We start from the raw sequence: 19763 nt of genomic DNA, 5'->3' as shown, positions 1-19763 counted from the left end.
CTGTCCAGAAAACTAGGTCAAACGTGAAACAACACACTAGGAAAGAAATCCAAAGTTGACCAACCAGAAGGTCCATTTCCAGTGTGGAGATTCGTGGCTCCATTGCTTCACATGTCACCTTCAATGGTCCCGATTCCAGTGTCTCATAATCAGAAACTCCTTCTTGGTAAGTCCTTTGTACATACAGTTTGAAAAGGACATCCAGATTTTCAAAGACCCCAGCTGAGAGGCTTCCTTCACCTAAAACCCTCTCTTCCTGCCCTAACATAGGGGCAAGTCTCAAGAGGGAGACTTGAGAGACTCCAAGTCAGAAATTGATCATCTCTACAGTGAGCAACTCATTGAAAACCAAACAGGTTTAAATTTTTGAAATTTGAATAATTTGAGTTGTGGTCATTCAAACAATGGAATGTTAAAGCTGTTGCTTGTCATTTATTCACTTATCCATTGAACAAGCATTTATTGATCTGAGCCCTGGGGATGCTCTGTATGGGCTATCATCCCTTCCCTCAGGAAGCTCATCATTCAGGACACAGTCTGCCTTCCTTACCCACAGCGGCCATATTTAAGCTTGTCACTGGGTCTAAACTATGAATCCATCAGATGACTGTAGATAGGCAGTTCTCCTATCCTTTAAAAACCTACTTTGAAACTTACTAGCAAATTATATCACAAGGATTCCAACGAGGACCACCTAGAATTGCTGGAAGACTCAAGAAGATGTAGGAACTAGGGCTTTGTAAACTATAAAACACTTCAGATACAACATATTATAATGGCCATCTTCTATCCAACTCTCACCACTTATGGGTTTTCTTTTTCTTTCTTTTTTTTTATTGGTGGTAGTATGAAAAGATACTATCAGTACAATTTAGAAGGCATTGAAAAGCCTAAAAAATCCACTCCTTTTCTGTCTCCATCACCAAGAGAAGAGAATGGTTTCAGAGAAGGAGTGCAACAAAAAATAAGAGGGCAATTTGCAGCAAGCAGCCCAGAAGAATCGACATGGGTAGCTGAAAGAGAGTGAGGCGCAGAGGTGCTCAAAGCCTAGAGGATGGTCAAATACTGCTCTGAATTTAAAAGGAGGAGAAGACAGAGGAACAAAAGGAGGAAGAGGCGGGGAGGAGGAGGAGAAGGGACAGGGGGAAGGAGGGGGAGAAGAAAAAAGAAAAAAAAAAAGATACTATTTAATAAAACAGACCTTAAATCCAAACATTAATTTTGGGCAAGAATTGAGAACTGATTATAACAACAATTTTTAGCAAATACGAAGGCTTGCCATAAACCAAATGTCACACTAAGCATTTTTCATGTATTAATTCACTTATACCTTGTGAGAACTCAATGATAAGAATTGAAATGAGTTAATAAACGTATAGCTCTTAGAACAGCACTTGGCATATAATTAGTACTCAATACACTCATATTATTATTATTAGAATCTGAGGACAGAGAGGTAAATTGATTTGCCTAAATTTAAACTGTGATTTTAATAGTAGAACTGATTTCAAAGTCCAGCAGAAAAATATCTCCCAGAACCCTCCTATAATTAATTTTTTACTATTCTTTGAATAAGTAATTGAATTCAACAAACATTCATAAGTCCCTGCTTTGAGGAAAAGACTCAGAGTTCCAGGAGAAAGGGGATCTGGGTTAAATCACTGCTCTCTCTGTATTATGCTGACTGTTCTAGGCATTTGAAAGAATAAGAATTAAGACACCGTAGTACAGATGCTCACCAGCCAGCAGAAAAGACACCTGCTTAAATAACCTAGTAACTGCCTGGTAGAGCATAATAGAAGTATATGCTGGGTAGAGTAGGGAGATGAGAAACTATAGATCTGGGAGAAATGACTGAAGCTAGCTGTCTATCTCAGAGAGTCAATGTTAGAAAGCATTTGGCCATAACCCAGGCAGGGAGGAGGCAGATGCCCTCTTGGTATAAGATGACCAGGGTTATTATCAGGGTTATCAGTCTACTAGAATTAGGGTGAAGATTTGTTGATAGGAAGAATATGAATTTCTCCTGTTAACCAGATGGGGGTCTTTGGGACGAATTAGTCTCAGGGGTTGTGAACGGAATTGGAGTTCTTATACTTCAGGAGAAAGCCAACATAATCCGAAGTTAAAGCCACAGCATATTCCCACTCACCAAAATACTCCAGACCCATTACACCCTTCTATGGGACCAGGGAGTGAGGTACCTAGACCAGGGACACAATGCTATGCCTCCTCTGCCATCACCTCCTCCATCTCTACAACCAACTTAACCCAGAGTGCTTTGGAGAAATTATCAGAGCCCTTCAAGAAAAATTCCTGAAACCCCAAATTAATTTCCCAGGGGCATGACTGGCTAGCGTTGATTGTTTGGGGACAGCAACGTATGAATTTTTTTAAAAGACTACTCTTTTTTCAAAGTTTTTATTAACTGTGGTGGCCACATGAAAGTTCTAATCTTTGGAATATATGTGGAAGTTTTTAGGTAGGGCTTCAAAGAAAATTCCTAAAGGAGAGAAAGGACATTGTCACCTAGCATGTACCCTTTTGCCCCTCAGTCTTGTTCTTCCTCATTCCCGAAATGCAGACATGGTGGCAGGAGGTATGGCAGCTCTTTTGCAACCATGAGGGAAAGACCAAGAGATTCATAGCGCCCTCAGCTTGACGACCCAGAGGGATGGTATGGGGAGGGAGGAGGGAGGAGGGTTCAGGATGGGGAACACATGTATACCTGTGGTGGATTCATTTTGATATTTGGCAAAACTAATACAATTTTGTAAAGTTTAAAAATAAAATAAAATTGTAGCTGGAAAATAAAATAAAAGGCATCTTGAAGTAAAAAAAAAAAAAGAATTTCTGAGCCCATTCATGTTGATGTATAGCAGAAACCAACACAATATTGTAAATCAATTATCCTTCAATTAAAAATAAATAATTCTTTAAAAATCTCTGAGCCCAAATTAACATCATCAACTCAATATCTAAGGATTTCTCCTTCCACAGGAAAAATGAATTCCTATTATGTTTGAACCATTGTTATTTGGGTTTTCAGTTATCTGTGGCTAAAATCAAAACTCGAATCAGTCACAGACTACTGGAGAGACAGTATGGTACAAAGGTACAGGGATATAATATTAATACATAGAGCACAGGGATCAGACTCAGACCCAAGCCCCACCTCTGTAATAATTGTGTGTGACCTGTGTTAGTGAGAGTTGTCTGTAAAGGACAGTGTCTTCTGTGTGTGCTCCCAAGTCTGAGCAAAATCTTGGGTGCAGAACAGATGGTTTCTTTGGAAGGTGACCCTAGGGAGCCACAGACAGATGGTGAGACAGGGAAGGAGGGAAGACAAATAAGAGCATGCTATTGAGCTGGGTCCTGCTATGGGCAATTCTGATTCTAACCCACTAGGGGCTTTCAAAGGAAACCCTGTAGAGACCTCCCCCTGTAAGTGTGGTCCACGGTTGGCAGCAACCGAATCACCTGGGAGCAAGTCAGAAAAGCAGAATCTTGTCCCACCCTACACCTCCTGACCCAGAATTTGCATTTAAATTATATCCCTGGATGATTCAAGTTTAAGAGGTCCTAGTGTAGAAAGCATCTCTCTGCTGAACTTCAGAAAGGCAGGAAGCTCTTGTCACTCATCGGTCAAGGAAGCAAGTACCCTCCTGCATTTCCAGGCCTAACAGTCCTCCATGGTTTAGGAGAAAATCCTAAAGAAGAAAGAGACGTGGGAGACTCGGCAAGCACTTGGGGCAGGAAGCCCTCACGAGAGAGACTGACGGCCCAGGCTGAGGGGAGGAGTCAAGGGGCCCAACAGCACCCCTGCCGAGGGTGCTTACAATACCTCATTTATATGCATATCAGAGGCGTTAAATGAGCTATGTAGCTTCAAGAATCCAAACCATTTGGAAAGACATATTACAACTCATATGCTAATAGCCAAGCCAGTTCCCATATAACTTTCTAAGATAAAAAGAACAAAGCCCCTGACCTCAAGTTACTGAAACCTCGATTGAGAGATAAATCTTGGGTACATGAGGCAATACAGGACCAGTGCCCCACGTTAGGTAACAACACGCTGACATAGTATTAGCAAGTGTTCTCATGTGCTTATATGTACCAGGCACCGTTATAAGGACTATAAAGTGTGTGTGTGTGTGTGTGTGCGCACGTGTGCACACACGCACACATGCTCATGTGTGTTTGAGAGCCCAATAAGGTAGACACCATTATTAACACCATTTTACACATGAGGAAACTGAGGCGTGAAGAAGTTAAATAACCTGCCCAGAAGCCACATGTTTAGCCTCTGTGCTGCTACTAACACTGATGGAGTTCCATGTTATTCAACACCTTTATCACAGGGAGCCTGAGACCGATTTTAGTCATGGTCTCTTTCCATGCTTGACTCTCATTCAAGGTAAGCAGCTTGCCTGATGCTGTCCTCATTGTATAGACTGCAGGGCAACTCAAGCTTGGTGGAGCTATATTTCAGAGCAGAGAGGTGGCAAGGGCTCTACCCTAGACTCAAAGGAGCCAAAGTCAGATGAGCTCCTGTCCACCAAAAGGTCATGGAGGTGGGGTGGACAGAGCCCAGACCTAGAGGAGGAATCCTGAGCCTTGAGCCTCATCTGGCCAGTAACTGAAGAACATGAACAAGCCAGTTAGTCACTTAGGTCTCACAGTTCTCATCCAAAACCCAAAGCAGGTGGGAGCAGTTCCTGCACCAGTGCTCCCTTAAGCTCTACATTCTTATGGCAGGACGGCCTGTCCAAGCCCTCTCACCAACCCCCAAACCCCTGGGAAAACAGCTCTAATGCAAAATCTGAAGGTAAGGAGGGTTTTCCTAATCTTATTTGCTATAGTGCTCTTTCATCAAAGATTTAAATATTGATCATCTGAGAGGCTGCAGGAAAACTTAAAATCCAGATGATGATACCTATAAATACTCTATAGATGTCATTGCCCATCCCATTTTAAGGTGTATGCACTTCTGAAACCATTTCCTAATTTCATAAGGCATCTTGCACTTGGATTAACCTGGACTTCCCTTTCATACTCTGTAAGTCTGATTTGCTCTCTTTGACTGATGTGACTTCCGCAGCCCCTGCTCCTTCCAAAATGATACCACATTGCTTCACTGTGAATGCCATGATGCAGAGTTGCCCCCAACCATTCTCATCATGATTGCCAGGTTACTCTGTTGCTGTGGTGATGCAATCTTCCTACCAGTGTGCAGTTTCTTAAATAGATCAAAGATCAGAGCCAATTTCCTGAAAAGTCACCCTTGAGGCTCCAATTTTCCAGAAATCTATCCTTTGAAAATACCCGTTGGACAACTTTAATGCAAACAGAAAAATGCCATTCTGCAGGCTCCAGGACAAATATTTATGAAGGTGCCTCATCCAGTCAGTCCTCTCTTTGTCCCCACACAATCCTCCTCCACCCTCAAGGGAGGATCATATGAATTGAAAGGAGGCTCAGACCCAAAGAAAAGGTCTGGAAAGGACGGATTTGAATGGTACATTGTTACGTTCTGCCAATTGTGCAGACTCAAGCATCACAGCTGAATTTTATAATCTTCCCCTTTGAACCCCTTTTCTACTTTGTCTTTAAATTGAACAAGTCATTAGCAGGACTCTCAAAGCAGTTTAACACTCATTTTATGAGCCTCTAACACTCTGAAGGACACTACGTCCACCATATGCAGAGCACCATAGAGACACAAAGAACACAGACCAGCTTTCTGTCTCTCTAACCCCTGAGATAAAGAAAGCGCACTCCCTGGGCTTTCCTAGTGGCTCAGGGGTAAAGTGCCTGCCAATGCAGGAGACACGGGCTCTATCCCTGATCCAGGAAGATCCCACGTGCCACAGAGCAACTAAGCTCGTGCACCACAACTATTAAGACTCTGCTCTAGAGCCCCGAAGCTCTAACTACTGAAGCCTGTGGATCCTAGAGCTCGTGCTCTGCAATAAGAGAAGCCACCACAGTGAGAAGCCTGTGCACCACAACTAGGAAAGAGTTCCCACTCTGCAGCGAGAGAAAAGCCCTCAGAGCAAGGAAGACCCAGAAGACCCAGCCCAACCGAAAATAAATAAATAAGTTAGAACAGAAAGAAAGCACTCTCTCTGACCTCAAAAAGAGACTTATAACCTTGATACGGAGATAAGGCTTGGGTACATGAAGCAATACAGGACCAGTGCCCCACATTAGGTAATAACACACTTACATAAATATTAGCAAGGGTCCACAGTCATAATTTCCCCTATTCTCTTTGACTTTTCAATGCCTTAATCATCTTCTCTTGAACCAAAGTTATCTGTGCTCAGTTGAAAAGACTTCTCTCTCCTATAACCCAGCAGCAAAGACAAAGACCCTGGCTTCTCTGAGAAGCTTGAAAAACAACTGGGGAGTCAGTCCAGCTAGGTTTGAGTACTTGGCAGAGATGTAACAAGATGTTATTCAGAATTACAGGCTTCACTCTTAGTATCCATTGACTTAAATTCAAGAGGGGAAAAACAAAGAAAATCCCCATGCCAGGGGTTCTTTGGAACATATGCCAGTTTTTAGGGTAAATGTGACGTACTCTTAAAACACACATCACTCCTCTCCCCTCCTGCATCTATGGCAGACATCACTAATCAATGACAGCATTCTCTCCTGCTGAGCACTGTGGCCTTAATACTGTTGTCAGCACAGCACTCCAGGTGGCACTCCCAGTTGCTGCGTAGATGAAGCCTCTTTCTATCACTGTTAGTTAAAGGGAATGAGGACAGCTGGTACCACTCTCTGAGTTCCCTCACCTTCCCACAAACACAGCATGCTTATTTGCACCTCTGATTCATTGCATGTCAGGTCTTTGTACTCAGAAGTTCTTCCTTCTGTTTTTTCAAAGCAGAGTCATTCTTAGAGGCCTGGCCCACCTTCCATCTCCTCCAAAGATGCTTCTCAATACCCCAAGCCCTCTTCAGTCCCGCAGTCCTCCCATTTCCCATTGCTGTGTTCTGATACGATTCAATGGATCCCATTACTCTTCCCTCCTCTACTAGATTTTAAGTCTCTAAGGTTTTTCAAATTCCTAAAAATCTTTACTGAAAACAAGTCTTACACATAAAGAGAGTTGCTATATAAAAGAGTAAATGAAAAGATATTTTGGATTTTTTTTTATTATTTCAGTGAGGGATTTGGGAGGAGGCCTGCCACAAGTCCCCATATCAGAGCAATCTGAAAAATTCAAATCCCACTACAGTGAACTAGCAATGCCAAACCATACATGATGAAATACAAAGATGAGTAATGCAAATAAAGCACTATAAAGACCCCAAAGAAGGAAGATACATCATAAAGTTCATAGTGCAAATAAAACTTCACCTCTGCCCTACAAAGCCAGCAAATGATTGGACTTGGCTGATGGGGAGAAACTGTACTTTCATTTCACTGGCAGGTGACTTTTAACCAGTCACCAGGAACACTCACAGGACATCCGCTTATTACAATAAATGGCTAGAAACAAAACTCTAGTCCTTGACAGTGCTGAAGCACACACTCAAGACATTCATATCTCAAGTTACTTTGCAAACAACACATTAAACCTTAGACCTCTTTGTCTTCTGGTTTTACAGGTGTGTACAGAGAAGTCAAACAACCAAAACATCATAAGGAGATAAGAATTAAGTTCGATTTCCTCTTGTACCACTCCTCCTGAACAAAGTCATTTCCTGACCTACCGCAAGACACCATTCATCATCCCTACCCCATTAAATCTACTTACTTTCATCAGCTGTTCCTAATCCAGTTGGGCATGGACAAAACGCTGGGCATGCTTCCATGCATTTCACTTTTTACTTGAATACCCACTTCCTTCACCTAGTTTCCCTGGCTTACCTTTCATCCACTCCTCCCTAATCCATCAGCTTCCCTATCACCTGGGATATAGTGGGCTCAAGGAAGCTGTGACCACGCCCCCTCTTCACATCAGCCCACTCCCACCTCCACCCTCAGCTCAACTCTATACTCGACTGGTTCCTGGAAGTACTCTGATCTCAGGGTTAAGAGCATAAGAACTACAGGAAGATATTTTGCAGGCAGAGGCCCCGCTTGATGGCAGATTCACTCATCACCTCCTTCCATGCCCTCTGAAACATTTTTTCAACTTTTATGGCTTTTTAAAATTGAAGTATAGTTGATTTACAATGTCATGTTAATTTCTGCTGCACCACAAAGTGATTCAGTTATATATATGCAATATATATATACATATATATACATATTCTTTTTCATATTCTTTCCCATGTTTTATTATAAGATATCAAATAGTTACCTGTGCCATACAGTAGGGCCTTGTTGCTTATCTATTTTATATATAATAGTTTGTATCTGTTAACCCCAAACTCCTAATTTATCCCTCTTCCACCCCATTCCCCTTTGGTGACCACAAATTTGTTTTTTATGTGTTCATTTGTGTGATGTTTCAGATTTCACAGATAAGTGATATCATATGTTATTTGTCTTTCTCTGTCCAACTTACTTCACTTAGTTTGATCATCTCTAGGTCCTTCCGTGTTGACGCAGATGGCATGATGAAACAACATTTTGAAGCAGGTGTAAAAAGTCACACCAAGCCCATTGTCTTTCTGCTGCACAAGGTCAATAGGATAAGAATCAAGGGTCGGTGCAATCCTAGGCATTCTTCTTATTCATGCTGCCAGGCCGTGAGAGTCCAGGGAGAAATTAGCTTCAGAATTATAGTCTGAGCCCCTTGGCCTTCTCTAAAATGAATGCTTCAGCAATACACCATAGACAGATCATTAAAACCTCCTTAGGTGTTGTTACAGGAATGTTTCTGAGGGCCACAAATCTTGCCATGGAACTTCAATACTTATCCAGTCAGCATTTCCACAGTGTGCTAAGGGCTGGTGAAGGGTTGACAAAGTGGCTGCACCAGCCTCCCCACTTTACAGAGTTGGAGACGGGCTGACCTTGAGGGGGCATGTGTCTTCTCTGAACCTCAGTTTCCTCATGTGAAAAAAAGAAGGGGTTAGACCAAAGCCTTCCATGCTGAGCTGTTAGAAGATGGCTTCAAGGACACTGCTCCCCTCACCATTCCAAACACCCTGGATTCCATGCACCTGAGGGGCTGGTTTAATACAGGGTGGTCTTGCCTTGAAAAAAAAAAAAAACCTGGTTAACAGTCCCCAAACCCAGATAGAATACTTGGTGACAGATAAGCCATTTAACCTGAATATTTGGCAATGAGAGATATCTCTCAGGTGTCTGTCTGCACAGCCTGTCAGAAACCCCCTTTTCTTTTGAAAACATTCTCCCAAACAATACATGTGCTTTCAACAGCAGTGCTGGTGACCTGCCCCTTCTGATGACTGGCCAGCGACAGACACTGGACCCACAGGGAATCGATCAGATCCTCTCATCCAGAATTCAGAGTTGGAACTGTGAGACTACGAGTCAGTTTCCACATAAAACTGGAACTATAACATATTTGTGGGCTTCTTGGATCAAGATAGAAAATATATGCTCATTCTCCAGTCTTCCTTCTACCATTTGAACTTTAAAATCCGAGGTGTTCACCCTTACAGAGCTCCAACTGCCTGGGTGTGGCTGCCCAAAACAATGTTTACCGTTTCTCCTGGAATATGATACACCAAGTGGGGGTGGGGTGAAAAATTGGAATTGTGTAACCACATCTGGTGTCAGAATAGCCTCTCTGCTGGTTTTCCTGGCTTAGAGGGACAATGTGGTGGCTTAAGTGTATAGACTAAATTCGCAGGTGAGCTTAAAGATGGCATTGCAGGTAAGTTCCTGACTTAGTGGTTCAAAGCTACCATCCCAAGTGTTGCCTTTATACTGACCTGTGTGGCATTGGAAAAACAAGATGCTGGCACTTTTAGGTTAATGAGACTCTTCTCTAGAGCCTTTCCCTGGACTTTAGAGGCCAGGGTAGGGCAGCCCTATATAGTGGGGGAAAGTGGGGAGTAGTCATAGGTCTGTGTAACACGGCTCCTGGGCTGAAGGGCAGTCATGGTTGGCTAGATGGGCCAGAGAAGAGAATGCTTCTCTGCTGATGGAGAAAGGATGCCTCAGGCTCTCTTTTTATCAGCAACAGTTGTTTTCTATTACCAGCAACCCGAGAGCCCTAACTTACCCAGCAAACCTAACAGTTAAGATCAAAACTGAAGGCTCCTTGAGAGTCTATGAAAACACAGTGTTAGAGAGTGTGGGTGACAAGTCTTGTGGGCTGCCAGCCACTCTGTAGCCGAGACAGTGCCAGACATTTGTGCCACAACCTGCCCTCAGCTTCCCCTTTCCCATACTGAAAACAACCTCTTCAGTTCTTTACACTGCACCAACTCTGTGATCACCAGTCCCCCACAGAGGCTTCAGGGAAGAGCCACTGGAAGGTGGCAGGCTCCCTTATGACCTGAGGCTCAAAGCAGTGAGCTGAAGGAGACGGTGTGATGGGTGGAATGGCTCACAGGAAACCAGTACTCAGAAGCAGCAGGCCCAGCCCTCCGGTGAGCTGTGTGCCTGTGGGCAAGTCCCTTACCCTCTCTGGCTTTCACGTGATTCCTCTGTAGAAAGAGGAGGGAAGAACAGGTGATCACCAAGATCCTACAAGCAAAGGGATTCCCTCACCTCCTCTGGCAACACCTCCTATCTTCCAAACCATTTCCGATGACAGTCACTCCCCAGAAAGGTGGCTGAGCCTTTCCTGGATGCTATCTGCCCAAAGGGAGTGAGCCTTGATTGTGATTCACCCCACACTTCTTTCCTCCATCCCCAGGACTGCTCACTTGATTTGGAGTCGAGGACTGCCAGTGTCTGGGCTGCTCTGGCAATAGACGGTTGAGTTATTGGAACAGAACAGCAGGTCTTCAGTGCATGTCAATCTGGTCCTTGGATTTGCATGATTGCACATTCAGAGACAGGCACCTGCACTCAGAGCATCCTTGCTCGGGTTCCAACACGCTCCACTGAGCCAGCCCCAGCTGTTTCAAGCTGCCTGTTTAAACAAGGCCTGCCAGGAGCTGGGCCTGGCTGCTGAGGTGAAACTGTCTGTTACTGGTTGAGGTCGCTTGACTGGCAGCCGGGCCTTAGGGACAGCTGCACAGGGTGTCGGCCCCAAGAAGCCTCCTCCCTCCTGGGCTGGGACATCTGCTAAGCGTATTTGTCGTCCTTTCCCAGCAAGAGAGCTGGGTCCTGGGATACTCAAAATCCCCATTACAAAGACTTTCTCTGGGCCCCTGGCTTACTTCAAGTGATAAATCCATGAATGGAACTCTCCAAGAAGATTTCATCGTAGCATACAATCCACAGTTAATTTCAGGGTTTCAGTTCCAACCCTACATTTACTGGCTGTGTAACCGTAGGCCTCTCTGAGCCTCCGGTTCCTCAACTGTAAATAGGAATGACAATACCACCCACCACATTGGGTTGATGTAGAAATAAATAATACAGGCTAAGTACTTAGAACAAGACCTGGCACTTGGTAAATGCTCAACAAATCTTATGGTCAAGGGAGACTGGATGTGGAAGGTAGCTGGAAGAAGACAATTTCATTTCATCATTGAAAAGCACTACTTCTATTTAAGTATCAAAACTTTCCTTGTATTCAGATGGAATCATTTAACTGTGACACTGAGTACTATAAAATGGAATCTCTTCTGAGATTTTCCATTTTTAAGATACAATGCATTATTTGGAATGCAGGCTGAGGGGAGAGTGGGAAAATGGGAGGGTCCAGTAGACCTTTCACCAGACCCGGTAGACCATTCCCCTCAGGCTTCTGGCCTCCCTCCCCATGGGGTGACTTGCCTTTTGCTCTGAACAGAAAAAGTCAGAATAGAGAAGTTAAACGATTTTTCCATAGCATATATGTACCACATCTTCTTTAGCTATTCCTTTGTTGATGGCCATTTAGGTTGCTTCCAAGTCCTGGCTACTGTAAACAGTGCTGCAATGAACACTGGGCGGTTGGGGCGGGGTGGGGGGACGGGCGGTGGATGGGGTGTCTTTTTGAATTATGGTTTTCTGTGGGTACAAGCCCATGAGTGGGGTTGCTGGGTCATATGGTAGTTCTATTTTTAGTTTTTTAAGGAATCTCCATACTGTTCTCCATAGTGGCTGTATCAATTTACATTTCCACCAACTGTGCAAGAGGGTTTCCTTCTCTCCACACCCTCTCGAAACATTTATTGTTTGTAGATTGTTTAATGATGGCTATTCTGATGGGAGTGAGGGGGTACCTCATTGTAGTTTTGATTTGCATTTCTCTAATAATTAATGATGTTGAGTGTCTTTTCATGTATTTGTAGCCATCTTATGTCTTCTTTGGAAAGGACTATTATTCAACCTTAAAAGGAATGAAATTGGGTCATCTGTAGAGACGTGGATGGGCCTAGAGACTGTCATACAGAGTGAAGTAAGTCAGAAAGAGAAAAAAATATCATAATATTAATTCATATATATGAAATCTAGAAAAATGGTACAGATGATCTTATTTGCAAAACAGAAACAGAGACATAGATGTAGAGAGTAAACATATGGATAACAAGAGTGGAAAATGGGGGACGAATTAGAAAATTGGGATTGGCGTATATACACTATTGATACCATGTATAAAATAGATAACTAATGAGAACCTACTTATAGTTCAGGGAAACCTACTGTGGTGACCTAAATGGGAAGGAAATCTGAAAAAGAGGGAATATACGTATATGAATGGGCTTCCCAGGTAGTTCAGTGGTAAAGAATCCACCTGCCAATGTGTGAGATGCAGGTTCAATCCTGGGTCGGGAAGATCCCCTGGAGGAGGGCATGGCAACCCACTCCAGTATTCTTGCCTGGAGAATCCCATGGACAGAGGAGCCTGGTGGGCTACAGTCCATGGGAATCACAAAGAGTCAGACAAAACTTGGTGACTGAGCACAACACGTATATCTTAGCTGATCCGCTTTGCTGTACAGTAGAAAGTAACACAACATTATAAGCAACCATACTCCAATAAAAATTAATTTTAAAAAATAATGATTTGTCCATGCTGTATGATTCCAAGTCAGATCTACCTGGATGAAAAGTCTGCGCTATTTCTACCCCTCCATCATGTCAAGCGTGGTGCCAGGCAGGCACTCCAGAAGAGACATAGATATAGGACACGGCCCCAAATCCAAGGTGCCACCACCCTGATGGGAACAGCTAGTGTTACACAGAAGGCCTAGGAAACAGCTGAGAAAGAAAATCTAGAAGACTTTCCAACAACAAGAAAAATCACAATAAGAAAAGGAAAATTAGAGAATCAAAACAAGAGATCTAATATCCAGCAAACCAGAGTTCTAGGAAAAGAGAGGAAATCATGGAGAAGGAAATGGCAACCCACTCCAGTATTCTTGCCTGGAAAAGTCCGTGGGCAGAAAAGCCTGGCGGGTTGCAGTCCATGGGGTTACATGACTGAGCATGCATGCATGAAGGTAGAGGGAGATGGGTTGGTAGCAATAAACTGTTAGAACTAAAGAAAAGAAAAGAGAGGAAATCAAAGAAATAAAGCTTCCCAAAACTGAAAGGTGTGAGCTCACTAATTGATAAGGATCTGCTAAGGCTACAGACCAACTGGGGATTAGGGACACACCATCATGAAACTTTCTATTGACAAGGATAAAGAGAAAATCCTAGAGGTGTTCAAAGAAGAAAAATAATATACATACAAAGGATTAGCCCCAGGACAGCCCTGCAGTTCTTTCCAGCAACACCGGAAACAAACACCCCCCCAGTTTCTGAGTAAAAACCATTTCCCACCTAGATTTTAAGACTATGTCAATGAAGTAGCAGAGTAAAATTGTCATTTTTTTTAAGTTTTTGAAACATCTACTTTCCATGTACTCTTTCTCATGAAGCTCTTAGAAGAGATGCTGCATCAGAAGTAAGGTGACTGCCCAGTGGCGTGCTGTGAGCAGGCTGTTACTGGCCCACAGGAGCATCTCCTCCCATTCCTAAGCAAAACAGTGCGACTGATGTCTGCCCAGACGTCATTACTGAGAGTATCTAGAAGGGTGTTTCCAGAGGAGATTAATTTCAGTTGGAGAATTCAATTCAGTAAAGTGTCTTGTCCTCCCCAGTGTGGGTGGACATCATCCAACCTATAGAGGGCCTGAGAACAAAAAACGGCAGAGGAAGGAGAAATTTGCCCCTTTCTCTTCCTGGCTACCTGCTGAGCTGGAACATTGATCTTCTGCCCTCAGACTGGGATTTATATCATCAGCTCCCCTGGTTCTCAGGCCTTCATACTCAGACTGGAATTAAACCACTGGCTTCCTAGGCCCTCCAGCTTATAGGTTGGAAGAATTCTCAGCCCATGTAACCTGGTGAGCCAATCCCTCATAATAAGTCTCTTAATGATTGATTGATTGATTGACAGATAGATAGGTATCTTATTGGTTCTGTTACTCTGAAGAACCCTGACTAATATATCAAGTTTAGTGATATTATATTAGTAAGCTAAAATCAGCCATGGAGGGAATACTGATACTACAGAAATCAGCAACACTACAAACCAGGGCTTCCTCCCCTTTTCAACTGTCCCCTAGCCCCAGGTGGTCATGAAACATTTACCAAGATATCCCTGAAATAAACCAAGAGAGAAAAAGACAAGGGATCCTGGAAATAGCAAAGCTACTTAGGAGAAAAAGCTAAGTAAATTACAAAGGTAATGATGAAGAGAAATCCCAGGATAGCTGAGGAGAAAGTAAATAGAGGGTTAGGAATACTGATACATTATCTAACAGTTTTGACCACCTTGAGAGGGACTTTTAAACTCTGGCAAAGACTATAGATATATATTAGTAACAGATGCAAATAAAAAGCAAAAAGTCAATTATTATTAACTATAAGGAAAATAAAATGTTTCACAGAAAAGGAATAACAGCTCTGGTACACTGTTTGACTCCGCTGTGAACAATGTCTATATTAGTGATAGTGATGTAAAAACCAGTGTTGACACTCCTCTTAAATACATCCAGTACTAAAACAGCTGTATTATTTTGGTAAGTGTGATAAGTTCTATTGGGTACAGAGCAAAGCTGTGAAGGATGCAGAGGACTTTCCCACTTGAGTATCTCTTGAGCTGCATGATATTTTTTCTCCAGTGTTTTGTTTTATACAAGTTTTGAATTTCTTTAATTTTATTATGTGTACTGAATACCGCACATACACAATTCTGACTGTTTGCTCTAGTTTACTACCAACAAAAGACCTGTTAATCACACACACACAAAACCTTAATGTTGATCTAACTAAAACTGGTGTACAACTGCATCAATAGTATGGAAAGGAACTGGAGACTCTAGGATATAGTCATGGGCTTCCCTGATAGCTCAGCTCAAGGAAAGAATCTGCCTGCAATGCGGAGACCTGGGTTTGAGCCCTGGGTTGGGAAGATCTCCTAGCGAAGGGAAAGGCTACCCACTGCAGTGTTCTGGCCTGGAGAATTCCATGGGCTGTATAGCCCATGGGGTCGCAAAGAGTCAGACACAACTGAGTGACTTTCACTTTCAAGTTATTGGAATAATCTCTAAATTCATAGTAGGCAAACAATAGATAAAATGGAAAATGGGGGGAAATTGCTATATAAGCATGTTATCAAAATATACAAGTAAGCATCTCAAGAAGTAGAGAAGTGTAACTGGTTACCTCTGACGAATGATAGGTCATTGGAGGGTGTCAGGAGGCAGGCAGGTGACTGTCACTTCTTGTCTAATCCTCATAGTACTATCTTACTCTCTAACTGTGCCCCTAATTATGTTAAATAAGCAAGGAGAGGAGGCAGCGTGGTGCAGTTAGGATTATCTCAGCCTTTGGCCCTGTGAAGCTCCCGAGATGAAGAGCAAGACCGAGTGAGCTGGGGAAGATGGAGTGCCCAGTGCTTCCCTCGGTTATAGGTCTGTGAAACGAAGAGAGGGGAATAGTCGGGGGAAAGAAGTGCAAAGGCCAGGCACAAGAATCCATCTTGGAGTCGGTCAGCTGGGAACGTCTACAATTGAGTCAGCTTCTCCCTGAATTGTTCCCAAACAAGGCTGCTAGCTATAAAACCCAGAAGTCAGTGGATAAAAAGCATTATTGACAATAATGGAAAACACATGATGCAGAAGGGTCCAACCATAATGGATGGCTTAAATTTTAAAAAGTACATCCATGTACAGAATAGTGGGCAGGCATTTTAAGAGATGCTTAGGAGGCTATTAAATGGCACGGAAAGGCACTTAAAGTCTATTCTGTTTAAGGGGAGTAAAAGGGAGAAATGAGAATATACTAAAGCATATATAGCATGCCTTTAAAGAAAATTCCAAATTTGGTCATCTCCTTCTAAAACTATCAGGCAACAGACAGACATCCAAATGCAACATGCCAAAATGCTGGTCTCTAAGTTAAAACAGAGCTCTTAGTTTGGTTAATACAGTAATTAAAAGAAGTTGCACCCTCTTCATTGGAGGGAATATAAACTAATACAAACATTTTAGAAAACAATTTAGAACTATGTACTTAAGCCTCAAAAGCTGATCTGGTAATTTCTCTTCTGGGAACATGATCTAAGAAAACAATGAAAATGCAGGAAAAAGGACCTTGCACCATTATTTATAAAGCAGACCAAGTAAAGTATTTAATCCCAAGGGCGGTATGTTACGTAGTCATTAAAAAAGATGTTTTCAATAATTTTAATAACATACAGGGAAATGCTAATGATATGATTGATGGTGGGCAAGAAAAAGGATGCCCCACTGTATAATCTCAAATATTTAAGCAAAATGCACAGCATAAAAGAAACGCATCAAAACATTAATCATGGTTATGTTTGAGAGGTAGAATCGTGGTTAATTTCCATTCTCTTATCTACACATGATTCCTCAGTTTTGTACACTGATAGCTAAGAGGTTGAATAACATTCCTAAATACACACGAACTGGTAAGTACAATGTTGTTTTAAACCATGCATTCAAGAAGTATGCTCATGAACAGACTCTCTAAGAAACAAAGAAACAAACAAAAAAAATACCTGGAACTGTAGCATTTGCAATTTCCATGGTGTAAATACTCCCTCTGTGGCCAATTTCAAGCTTCAGAGCCTGCCTCACACAGGTAGACTGGGGCAGGGGGGAGGCCTCAGACGGACACCTAGGGCAAAGGTGGAGCCAAGCAAGCTGAGAATGAGTCACCCTCTCTAAGCACATCAGCCAACCCGCCTCCCCATGAGAATGAGTGACCCTCTCCAAGCACATCAGCCAACCCACCTCCCCATGAGAATGAGTCACCCTCTCCAAGCACATCAGCCAACCCGCCTCCCCATACCCCAGCCTCCCAGCTGCCCCCTCCACTGTTGGAATCCTGCTAGTGAGGGTCACATTTACCTGGAGCCATGGTAAAGAAAACCAGTCCAAGAGTAAGGTTTATTCAGTCGCAAAGACAGATTTCAAAAAAAGCTGGAAAGTCCAAAAGCCAGGATGGGTCAGAAACAGATTATCGCAGGTACAATCAAGAACAAGTAGCTAATCAAGCCGTGGAGATCAGCTGCCTCCAATCTGATTCATTTCCAGAGATAACGGTGGGAGGAGGGATGGTTTAATCCACATTTTAAGGAGTAGTAGAGTTACCTGGGCAGAGAAGGCAACGGCACCCCACTCCAGTACTCTTGCCTGGAAAAACCCATGGACGGAGGAGCCTGGTAGGCTGCAGTCCATCGAGTCGCTAGGAGTCACACACGACTGAGCGGCTTCACTTTCACTTTTCACTTTCACTTTTCACTTTCATGCACTGGAGAAGGAAATGGCAACCCACTCAAGTGTTCTTGCCTGGAGAATCCCAGGGACAGGGGAGCCTGTGGGCCGCCGTCTATGGGGTCGCACAGAGTCAGACACGACTGAAGCGACTTAGCAGCAGCAGCAGTAGCAGCAGAGTCACCTGGGAAATTTGGTAAATATAGATTGCAGGGCCCCACCATCATCACGTATGAGTCTTAGCACATCTGCAGTGGAGCCAGAAAAAGTGCATTTGTCACTCGCTCCCAGGTAATGCCTGTGTTCTTGGCCCAGAAACCACATTCTGAGAACCACTGGCATAGATGGTTCAAGTTATCAGCAAAAAAAAAAAAGGAAAGAAAAGGAGGATTTCAATAGAAGAGCTGATGGATGGTGTTTACACATGGGTTAAAGGAATGAAAACAGGTTCTGTTCCTTCTAAATACACAATTACAATGGTTTCCAGTTCATGTCTTAGAAATTTGCAGATCAGAAGACAATGGCACCCCATTCCAGTACTCTTGCCTGGAAAATCCCATGGATGGAGGAGCCTGGTAGGCTGCAGTCCATCAGGTCACTAAGAGTAGGATACGACTGAACAAATTCACTTTCACTTTTCACTTTCATACGTTGGAGAAGGAAATGGCAACCCACTCCAGCGTTCTTGTCTGGAGAATCCCAGGGATCGGGGAGCCTGGTGGGCTGCCGTCTATGGGTTCGCACAGAGTCAGACACGACTGAAGCGACTTAGCAGCAGCAGCAGCAGCAGCAGCTTAGCAAGAAAGGAAAGTCAGAAGTCATTTTCTGGACGACCCAGAGGGAGGGGAGGGGAGGGAGGAGGGAGGAGGGTTCAGGATGGGGAACGCGGGTATACCTGTGTCGGATTCATTTCGATATTTGGCAAAACTAATACAATATTGTAAAGTTTAAAAATAAAATAAAATTAAAAAAAAAAGAAGTCATTTTCAGTACTTTACACGTGCAGATGCAGTCGGACCTCCTAAAAACAACAAAGTTTTTACTACTGTCATTGCTATTTTAGACACCAGAACACACAGCCTCAGAGGGTCAGCTGCCCCAAACCACTGGGCGTGAGCAACAGAGTGTACCGGGAATGGAGGTAGGGAAATGCCACCTGCCCTTGTGTGCCTTCACCCCCGCTAACCCTCCAGTCTCGCTGATGACAAAGAAGGGATGAAGCTGAAGGAATCTCTGAACCTCTTCTCAGAATAATGTTTTTCAGTGCTTGATGTAAAATACCCAGGATAAAAAGAAAATCAACTGCACTGAAATAGTGTTATCAAAATATTTTTTACAATAACACAGTGATGATAAGATATTACTATATATTAAAATACTGAAAATCTAGGGACTGATCTAGTAACTGCCATCATTCTGAAGTAGTGAAACAAACCATATTTTGATATAACTGAAGTAATTTCAATGTGCTAAGAAAATGGCTGTGATTTCTACTGGTGACAGTCACAGGTTGGCTAATGCTGTGGTTTGCCACCTATATTAGTAATTAAAGGAAACACCAATTTTCAATTAGAGATATTCAGAATTCTAAATATAGACCCCAGTTTACGTCAGGTTCAACAAGTCTAAATAAATCTTCATGCCACTCAAATTTACATTTTCATCTTATTTTTCATAGTCCTTTTAAAAACATGGTTGCATAATTCCTTGCTTCTTTTCTCTTTTTTTCATTTTAAAACTTGGAATGAGTATACTTCTGGCTCAGTAATTACTCTACAATCTACTATATGAAGCACAAAACATATTCATATTTGTGTGTCAATAGGTCTCAGCAAATGTAATAGATCCAACCTAATTTCCAAATATAAAACATAATTGGTTAAAAATAATTGTATTTCAAAGTTTCAGCTTTGAAAGCTGGAAAGAGTTCTGGAAGTGAATGGTAGTGATGGTGGCACAACAGTATGAATGTACTCAATGCCACTG

The 19763-nt window shown here is 42.8% G+C and overlaps 1 long non-coding RNA gene across 2 annotated transcripts in view; it reads right to left on the bottom strand.

Moving 5' to 3' along the window:
• LOC104998490 overlaps nt 1-17730 on the bottom strand; it is a 124456-nt gene extending 106726 nt beyond the window's left edge. The window contains exons 1-3 of one of the 2 annotated variants that reach the window (XR_826469.1): nt 17412-17730; nt 17060-17178; nt 8442-9164 (exon numbers count right to left, since the gene is read on the bottom strand). This is a non-coding gene — a long non-coding RNA (uncharacterized LOC104998490). Of the gene's footprint in view, nt 1-8441; nt 9165-17059; nt 17179-17411 lie in introns of those variants that run through there. The other variant, XR_826470.1, reaches the window with a different exon arrangement.
• Nucleotides 17731-19763: the final 2033 nt, after the last annotated feature.

This window comes from Bison bison, unplaced genomic scaffold, assembly GCF_000754665.1.
Source record: "Bison bison bison isolate TAMUID 2011002044 unplaced genomic scaffold, Bison_UMD1.0 scf7180017864330, whole genome shotgun sequence".
Lineage (NCBI taxonomy): Eukaryota > Metazoa > Chordata > Mammalia > Artiodactyla > Bovidae > Bison > Bison bison.
The sequence above is the reverse complement of the archived record's forward strand: the minus strand, read 5'-3'. Positions and strand labels throughout refer to the sequence as shown.